Consider the following 9,689-nt stretch of genomic DNA (forward strand, 5'->3'; position numbering starts at 1 on the left):
TGTAGGACATGTCTCTTTCCCCATGCTTCCTTAACAATCTAGGAAAGAACATGTGGAATTATCAGTAGCTTCCCACTGAGGGTTGATGACTCAGAGCAACTGCCATCTGATAGCAACCCAACAATGATACAAAAAGTTAACATTTGCTTGAAGCTTGATTATCTGAGCATGTTGCAATTGCTAATGTATTTAATTTCCACAAAAATACCTGTGAAGTAGGCACCACTGTTTCCCCATTTGGCAGATGAGGAAACTCAAAGAGGTTAAGCAGACTGTCCAAGGTCACATAGTCAGTTGACAACTAAAATCTATTGGTCAGCCCTTTAGTTGGTCAGTGTTGCTGTTTCTTAATGGAGGTGGCACAGCCCTCCAAAGGACATTTGGAGATTTGTGGGAGCACCTTGTGGTTGTCACAATGATCAGTGGGCAGGAGCAGCAATGCTAGGACAGTCTTATGCTGTAGAGAACTGTTCCATATCCTGTGTGCCTTATAAATATCCCATGGATGTTCATGTGGGTAAAACACTTGCACACGACTAACCAACAACTGTATTACTGTACATTGAGAGCTTCTGTGTTCTCAGCCGTTTACTCAAAAGAGGCAAGCATCTGATAGTGTCCTCATGCCTTCCAAGGCAGTTATGTTCTAGCAGTTACACACAGAAATACATATTTATTTTTATATAAAGTACGCATCTTTTGGGCTTCCCTGATAGTTCAGTTGGTGAAGAATCCTCCTGTAGTGCAGAAGACTCCGGTTCAACTCCTGGGTTGGGAAGATCTGCTAGAGAAGAGATAGTCTACTTACTCAAGTATTCTTGAGGTTCCCTTGTGGCTTATCTGGTAAAGAATCCACCTGCAATGCGGGAGAACTGGGTTCAGTCCCTGGGTTGGGAAGAGCCCCTGGAGAAGGAAAGGCTACCCATTCCAGTATTCTGGTCTGGAGAATTCCGTGGACTGAATAGTCCATGGGGTCACAAAGAGTTGGGACTTTCACTTTCACTCATCTTTTACTTCTCTTTTATATTATAGCGAGGACATTATATTTAAAATTTTGAATTAAATTTATAGGTAGATTATTTATCATCAATTATATTTTAGGGGAAGAAAGTTGTTTCAAAATTTTCTTTATAAAAAAAGGGTCACGTGGCTGTGGGAGATCACACTAATTGTGGCCATCGAGGTTGCCACTCTCAGACAAGAAGTTGTAAACTGATGGCTCACAAGCCAAATTTAGCCACAGACATGTTGGGCATGATCCACAGAATATGCACAAAGAGGTTCAAATGTGTTGCCAGCATTTAGAACTGGATGTTTCAGAAACCTCCATTTTGACTTCTTTGGAAATTCTGATAGTCTAGCAAAACAAGGACCTGTCTGGTCAATGTGGACCAGCCCCCTTTAGACGGACATCCGCTCTCCCAGTCGGCAGGGTCCTGACCCAGCGAACTTGATTCCTTCAGCTTCTTTGTGGAGCACTGTGATTCTTGGCCACAGGGGGACTCATTTGGCAGAAGTAACCATGCTGTGTGTGCCCCTTTGTTCTCTGCGGTGTTGTAAAGTGAAAGTGTTAGTCGCTCAGTCATGTCAGACTCTTTGGCCTGTAACCCGTCAGGCTCCTATGCCCATGGAATTCTCTTAGGCAAGAATACTGGCATGGGTTGCCGTTCCCTTCTCCAGGGGATCTTCCTGACCCAGGGGTTGAACCGGGGTCTCCCTCATTGTGGGCAGATTACTTACCATCTGCGCGAAGTTGTACTGAAAAGCTCGAACCCAGCTTCCTCCATCTGCGATGTCAGTGTTCCGTCCCCAGCCTCCACGGCACTGAGCCCACGCAACTCCACTCGGTGTGTGTGTGCAGGTGTTGCTGCCCGCTGTGATTTGGCCTCAGGCTTGTGCTTTAGGAGAAAAAGGCCAAACTGCCCATGCTTCCTGAGTCACCCTCCTCCCAGAGCCCCATAGTTAGTACATTTTATAACCACCTGTTCCTCTTGCTTGTCATTTTAATTTGGTGTTTGGATCTTGAAGTGAATGTTAACAGAGAGAGAAAACTCAATAGCTGAGAACCTTTTTTTAAACACCGGGCAAACACTGCAGAGAAAGGGAACACAGGCACCCCTAAATCACCTTTCACAGTTTCCTCCTGCGCAGGTTTCAGTTACTGTATTTTCTACCTCTAGAGTATGAAGAAATAATCTAAAAAAACAAATGAAGAAATAATCTAAAATAATCTAGAAGAAATTGGGAATGCCACATGACCGCAATGAAACTAAATGGCTTTTGAAATCAAATTCATTGAGTATAATAAGAGGCTCTGAATGTTTGTGAAGTGAATGGTGAGGCACATTATTATCATGTTCTATTTTTGAACCCCCAAACTGGTCTTTGGCATCTCTGTGATGTTTTGTTCTCTCAGTGAGAGGCCTACTTGGGGTCAGTCTTTCCACCTGTGGGAAACCTGCCCGAATCATCGAACAGGCTCAGGTAGATGTTCTGCTCCCGGCTAAGGAGAGGCCTGCTTGGTGTTGTAATCAGCATCCCCTGCTTCACTAATAATAGTCCAGTGTCTTAGTCACCCTGCGAGTACACACTGCACCCTGCTTGAAAATGCAGGAGTGGGGAAGCATACAGTTAAGGTAAAGGTAAAACCCCACTTCAGTAAATGCATTTTCAGCTCTTCATTGTCCATGGGACAGTCCTCACTGACCTAGCCAGTCAAATAAATTGTCAGTAGTAGCAAGCAAGCAAACTATGTCTTCTCATCACCTGGACCAACTCAGGGCTTTTAGAAAATAGACACATTGCATGAAAGGACTGAATGAGTACTTGAATTTTGGTGGGGTCTAATCTACTCGGAGAAGGCAGTGGCACACCTCTCCGGTACTCTTGCCTGGAAAATCCCATGGACGGAGGAGCCTGGCAGGCTGCAGTCAATGGGGTCGCTAAGAGTTGGACACGACTGAGTGACTTCACTTTCACTTTTCACATTCATGCATTGGAGAAGGAACTGGCAACCCACTCCAGTGTTCTTGTCTGGAGAATCCCAGGGACAGGGGAGCCTGGTGGGCTGCCGTCTATGGGGTCGCACAGAGTCAGACACGACTGAAGCAACTTAGCAGCAGCAGCAATCTACTCTCTGTAAAAATGCATCTTCATTATACCTTCATTTACTCACTCATTCATTTACCCATCCAACAAATATATGCCAGGCATCCACTGCATGCCAGGCATGTTCTAGCTGCTGGGGATCGAGTGGTGGATAAGGCAGGGTTCATGCCTTCACAGAGCAGCAGTTTAGGGAGACAGACAATAGACCAAGATAGGGGGAGATGCTTCAAGGAAAATTTTTTTAAAAAGGGCTGATGGGAGTGAGTGAGTGGGGCTGAGGCTAATGCAGATTGGGTGGCCAGGGAAGGCTGCACAGATGAGATCTGATAAGATTTGAACAAAAAGGAGGAGCCAGGGGCACAAATATCTGGGGATGCAGTGGTCCAGGGAGGGGGACCAGCAAGAGTCTTAAGGTAGAAGAGAGTTTGATGTGTTCAAAGAACCTAAAGAAAGCGGGATAAAATGTGATGTGAGAGGCAAAGGGAGCCCTGGGAAGAGTCAGTCATATAAACTTCTGTCAGAAGCCAGAGGAGGGCTCCAAGCAGGGAATATTATGATGAAACTATTCTTTGCTAAGATGAGCTCAGATGTAAATAGATAAGTAAATTTTTTATAAAGCATTTAAAAAATATTTTTTACAAAGTATTTTTAAAATATTTATTTATTTGACTGTGCCGAGTCTTAGTTCTGGCACACGAGATCTTCAGTCTTCATTGCAGCATGTGGGAATCTTTAGTTGCAGCATGTGAGATCTAGTTCCCTCACCAGGGATCGAACCCAGGCTTTGTTTTCATGCAATGGAATATGCTACCCTAGAGAAAACAAACTTTAGATCCCTACTTGTAATGATATGGATGAATCTCAAAAGCATAATGATGGTTGAGAGAAGTAAGTCACAGAAGAACATGCATTATTCTATTTATGTCAAGCTCAGAAGCAGACAAAACTAACCATAAACTTGGGGGAGCACTTTGGATTCTCTAAAACAAAAAAAAAATATAGGTATCTTCTTTTAGTACATCCTTGTGTGTGTGTGTTAGTCACTCAGTCGTATCTGACCCTGGACTGTAGCCCATCAGGTTCCTTTGTCCATGGAATTCTCCAGGCAAGAATACTGGCATGGGTTGCCATTTCCTTCTCCAACATCCATGTACACAAATGCAAAGAAAAAGAATTGAACTGATAAAAACTGAAACTTATGACAGTGGGTACCACATATGGGAGACCTAGAATGAGATGGGAGGAGAGGAGATGGCCTAGGGGTATCTAAAACTTTATCTATAATTTTTGAGTTTTTAAAAAGCTTTTTATTGGAGTACAGTTGATTGACAATTTTGTGTTTATACTGTACAGCAAAGTGTATCAGTTATACACATTACATGTTCCCGCTCTTTTTTAGATTCTTTTCCCACATAGGTCATTACATAGTATTGAGTAGAATTATCTGTTCTATACAGTAGGTTCTTTATAATTTTGAGTTTTGCATCAACAGTGCAGGTGTTAGTTTCCTGTGACTGTTGTAATTAAGTACTACAAACTTGGTAGCTTAGAACAACACATATTTTTTCTCACACAATTCTGGGGACCAGAAGCCTGAAATCAGTTTCACTGGGCTGAGAGCAAGGTGTGGGCGGAGCTGTGTCTCTAAGGAGAATCTGTCCTTCGTGTTCTCCAGCGCCCTGTGGTCACCAGCATTCCTTGGCTTGTGTGTGCGTCCCTCCAGTCTCTGCCTCCACAGTCGAGTTGCCGTTCCCATTTCTGTGTGCATCTCATCTCCCTCTGCTCTTCTCTTATAAGGACAGTTGGGATGGTATTTAAATCATTCAGGCTCATCTCCTCATCTCAAGATTCTTAGTCACATCTGCGAGGACCATTTCTCTAACTAAGGTCACATTTACAACCCCAGGGTTAAGAGGGGATATCTTTGGGCATCATATTAAGCCTTCCATAGTGCATTCACGTACCTGTTATATAATTAAAAAAAAAAAACAACTCTTTGAAGGGTGCAGAAAACAATGTCTTTGGTTGCTGTGTGAAGACCAAGTAGGAGGTAATTAGCTTCATGCAGGTGAGAGTGACTGTAACCTGAACAGGGGGGGTGGCCGTGGTATTGAGATGAGTGGAAGAATTGAGATGCAATCTGGAGATAGTTTTTAGGAGTGACTGGTGGGTCAGATGCAGAAGGCAGACAGAGGAAAAAATAAGGGTGACATATATCTATGTCTTGAGAAGCTGAGATGTGGAACAGGTGTCTGGGGAGCAGGATTAGAAGGACATTGGAAAACTTGGGCTATAGCATAATTGTACTACAATGAATATATTTTCCACCCTTTGTGAAATGATTAAAATTATTGAGGCAAGAGTATTTAGTGTTTTACTAAAGTGATTTCTCACTGTGGGTTATCACGGTCTGGGAAAGAGATGTGGGGAGATCACAAGAAAGGCAAAATGTTTCGTAGATGGTTTGTGGATCTCCTGGCTCCTTCATCAGATTGAGCGACACAAGGAAGAATCATGGACAATGAGAGCAGCGGGAAATAGGCCGGCCTTAGATTCTGAAGTCTGTGGGTGGAGCTCCCTGCCCCTGACCTCTGATACCTGCTCTCCACAATGACTGAGCTACTGTTTTAGAGCTTCCGCCTGTGGACGTGATGCTAGAACAAACAGATATTCTACTTGCATCTTCTCACCTTCCTTCCAAGTGGCAGCACACTGTATGTAGAAAACATGTTTTATTTTGCAGATTCTTTACTGCTCTCTAGCCTGACAGGGGCTTTGGAGTCAGTCAGACACAGGTCAGGCTGTCAGCCATCTCTGCCACTTCCCATGTAACCATGGGCTGGTTGACCCAGTCTCTCCAGGATTGCTTTTCCCGGCAGGATTGTTATGAAGGTCAGACAATGTGCTCAGTGTAAATGTCTGATATTACTGTTAACAGCTCAGCTTCACAGCCTTAAGACCTCTCCCTGTAGTTTTTATTTAGAATTGCTGAAATATAGTATTTTCAACTCTGCTGGTGGCTCAGACTGCAAGGAGTCTGCCTGCAATGCAGGAGACCCAGGTTTGTTCCCTGGGTTGGGAAGATACCCTGGAGGAGGGCACGGCAACCCACTCCAGTATTCGTGCCTGGAGAATTCTGTGAACAGAGGAGCCTGAATACTTCCTGCATGATGAAAACAACCCCCAAACAATTCAGGTGCCTTTTTTCCTTCACCCAAGGCAAAGGCTACCTTTGAAGATTGCTTATAAATGAACAATTGTAATTTTCCCTCTTTCAATATTTTCTGTTCTAATGGTTTTCTTTTTTAAACTCTGTTCAGATATACTCAGCTGCAATTATCTTGGGAATTACTGCAAAACAGTTCTGTAGATCCCTGAGGCAAAAATGGGGATAATTACTGATGGGGATTATCAGGGAACCGTGATATCATCACCTGATCGTTCCCTAGGATTCCTTAACACAGACTCTGCAAAAAAGTCAGCAGAGAGCCTGTGAAATTCATCTGGTTTGAGCTCTCTGTTTCTAAAGCTAAATGTCCTGATCATCTCTTTGCCCTGTATCCTCTTCCCCCAAATTTTATTTAAAGAAAGCAAACTCTAGTTCTTGCACAGATTCAGATAAATTTAATCAAACTTTATGTATTTTCTCACCTCCTCCCAGGTCTACTTTTAGAGCTGTATGTATTGGACACAAGGAGTCAAATGCCAGGCAAAGTGTTTGATGTTGGCAGGTCGCTAAGACTAGCAGCAATGCCTCTCCTGGGGTCCAACTTCTCAACAAGACAAACATCTGGAAGCTTTATTGATATATCTTCAGCCAGGGTGAGTGGGTGGTAGAGGGGGAAGTAACCATCCTTTTTCTGTTTGAAAATATTTAGCTCGAGTGATGTGAAGATTTCAGTAGATCTGTGACAAGATCAAAGGCCATAAATTATTTAACAGTGGTTCTACTTTTGTGGAATTATTTAAAGTATCATAATTGCAGTTCAGCTTCCCAGCCTTCATTTTCGAGTCTGGAATTCTGTTGGGAGCTATCATAATCACTGAAGAGGATAATATTACAGGCTGGGTATAAAAATATCTTTTTAATGACTAGAAAATTAGTGAAATGTCTTGACCTGAGTGGAGACCAAATAGAAGATGATGTTTTTATGAAGGGGGGAAAAGACTAAATTGTAGCCACATTGTTATTCTTGTTGAATTCTCTGATCCTTAAAATGTCAGTTGATTAGATAAAATTTCTAACGTGGTGCATCAGGTGCATCAGTATAAGTGAGGAAGGGTTGTGTGGCATACAGAGGTGCCTTGGAGCTTGTATAGTTTGGGTTTTAATTTTAGTATCACAGTCTGAAAGTCAGCCTAGGCGATTCACTACATTGATCCCATCTGAACAGCTTTGAGGACACTTCTCACTTGACCAGGACAAGAGGACCAGGGATCATAAATAAACAAAAGCTTTCTAGGGCACTGGGCAGATGGGTACCTTTACAGTTTTTCCTCAGTACATCAAATAATGACTTGCTCCATGTATTTTCTGGCTTCCCTGGTAGCTCAGTAGTAAAGAATCTGTCTGTAATGCAGGAGACGCAGGTTTGATTCCTGGGTTGGAAAGATCCTCTGGAGGAGGGCTTGGCAACCCACTCCAGAATTCTTGCTTGGGAAATGCCATGCACAGAGGAGCCTGGCGGGCTACAGTCCCTGGGGTCACAAAGAGTTGAACACAACTGAGTGCCTAGCACACATGTATTTTCCAATTGTTATAACTTCTCTAACATTTTTAACCTAAGGAGTTACAAATTGAACTGTGTGAATTTATTTTTCAGAATAACAGGTATTCCTTTCACAGCCAAGGCCAAATTTATAACCTTACAAGTTTTTTAGAGTTTTGAACCAAAAATTTGAAATTCTTGTGGTGTCAAAACTATTTGCAACAGTAGCTAAGATTCTAAAGAGATGACTCTTGATATCAATTAATTCTTTCTGAACCAGGGACTTAGTAAATTAATTTTTAACTCATCAACCACAGATGTACCATAGTTCCCTTGGATTACACATACATTCAGAGTGAAGGGTCAAAAACAGATTGACTCTGTACTCAGGTTTTTTTTTAGTTAGAAATAATTAATATACACAAAATGTGTCTCATGTTCATTGGGCCAAGGACAACAAAGTAAGAATCTATTGCACAGTGTATGAAATACTGTCCATATCATCTTTTACCCCACTGTGCATATGCTTTGTGCACATGTATTCAAGGAAGATACTCTGTTCTGAAAGCTGCAACATTTTGTTAAATTTGCCCCAAATAGTCTGACACTGTTGTAAAAACAGAAAGTGTTCATTTCAGAGGGCTTCACTTAGAACTGCCCGGCCGGCAGGCACCCTGGCTAAGAATGAAGAGCTATCCTTGCCTGCCTTCTCTGTTTCCCTGTTACTCTCTTCCTTGCCTAGCAGCAACTCCTCCGTTAGCAACAGAGGACCCCAGGAATCCCTGGGCAGGCGGGTCTTATTGATCCCACAGGCAGAGTCAATCACATCGTGCCCACACCCATGTGGGGTGATCACAGGCTCTCAGGAGAGGAGGGTCCTGGGAGTTCATCAGTTCATTCAGTCTATTTAACCCAGCTCAAAAAGATTATCCAGAAGCTCTGAGAAAGACTTGGGTGACTCATTCTCCAGGAAGGGCTTGGTTTTTCTCCCCCTCCTATTCTACAATGGTAGCTCTGTACTAAAACATCTTAACCCACATTATCTCAATTAATCCCTCTGTTTACATATATCAGTTGGTTAATGGAGCCCAGACTTAGAAGGAGGACCTTTGATTCTAAGTTGAGCTTCCCATTCTTCTCTGCTGCCTCTTAATAATAAGTCCTAAATCCATAGCAACTAATATCTGGAGGGTGCCTCCCAGTTCAGGGACACTTTCTCACAGAGAACCTGATGGATGTGGCTAACCCTGACCAGAGCCCCAGGAGGCAGGGCTATTGAATCCATTTCACAGATTCGGATTTTGAGGCTTGAGAGGTTACGATCACCCAGCCATGAGGTGAAGTTAGGATGTGAACTCAGCTTATCTTAAGACTGTGGCAAAACCCATTTTCTTTCCATGTTTGTATAGATTTCTTGATGCCTAACCCAAAGCTTATCCATCATCATTGTTTATTCTTGTCCTTTCTTCTCCAGGTTCAAAACACGTTCAGGAGAGAGAAGGTCTGGGGGCTAAGCATACACCATTTGTTCGTTTACTACTTTCATTTGCTATATATTTAACTATGTGTATCAATTTGTATATGTCAATTAAATACACTGCGTATGTAAAATGAGTTAATACATTTATTTACTCTATACTTAGAATCGTGCCTGTTGCATAATACACACAATAGATGTTAGTTATTTTCATTCATTTATACATTACATTCATCATTTATTGAGTTCTTGCTCTGGGTCCATCACTGAGAAGTCTCTACTAGGGAAAGTAAAGTAAATATTATTCGTCACCTTCTACTACTCTAAGATTCCACCTATCTCTCTCATCTCCTTGACTATTATCTTTATGGGGTCAGGGACATACCTGTATCATT

The 9,689-nt window shown here is 42.5% G+C and overlaps 1 long non-coding RNA gene across 4 annotated transcripts in view; it reads left to right on the plus strand.

Annotated features, from left to right (window-relative positions):
* The window catches only part of LOC110134005 (uncharacterized), a 312,186-nt gene extending 302,799 nt beyond the window's left edge, over positions 1-9,387 (plus strand). For all 4 annotated transcript variants that reach the window (XR_011492748.1, XR_011492747.1, XR_011492746.1 and 1 more), the window contains 2 exons: positions 6,770-6,930; positions 9,292-9,387. This is a non-coding gene — a long non-coding RNA (uncharacterized lncRNA). The remainder of the gene's footprint in view (positions 1-6,769; positions 6,931-9,291) is intronic.
* Positions 9,388-9,689: the final 302 nt, after the last annotated feature.

The sequence above is a fragment of the Odocoileus virginianus genome, chromosome 2 (genome assembly GCF_023699985.2).
Source record: "Odocoileus virginianus isolate 20LAN1187 ecotype Illinois chromosome 2, Ovbor_1.2, whole genome shotgun sequence".
Classification (NCBI taxonomy): Eukaryota; Metazoa; Chordata; class Mammalia; order Artiodactyla; family Cervidae; genus Odocoileus; species Odocoileus virginianus.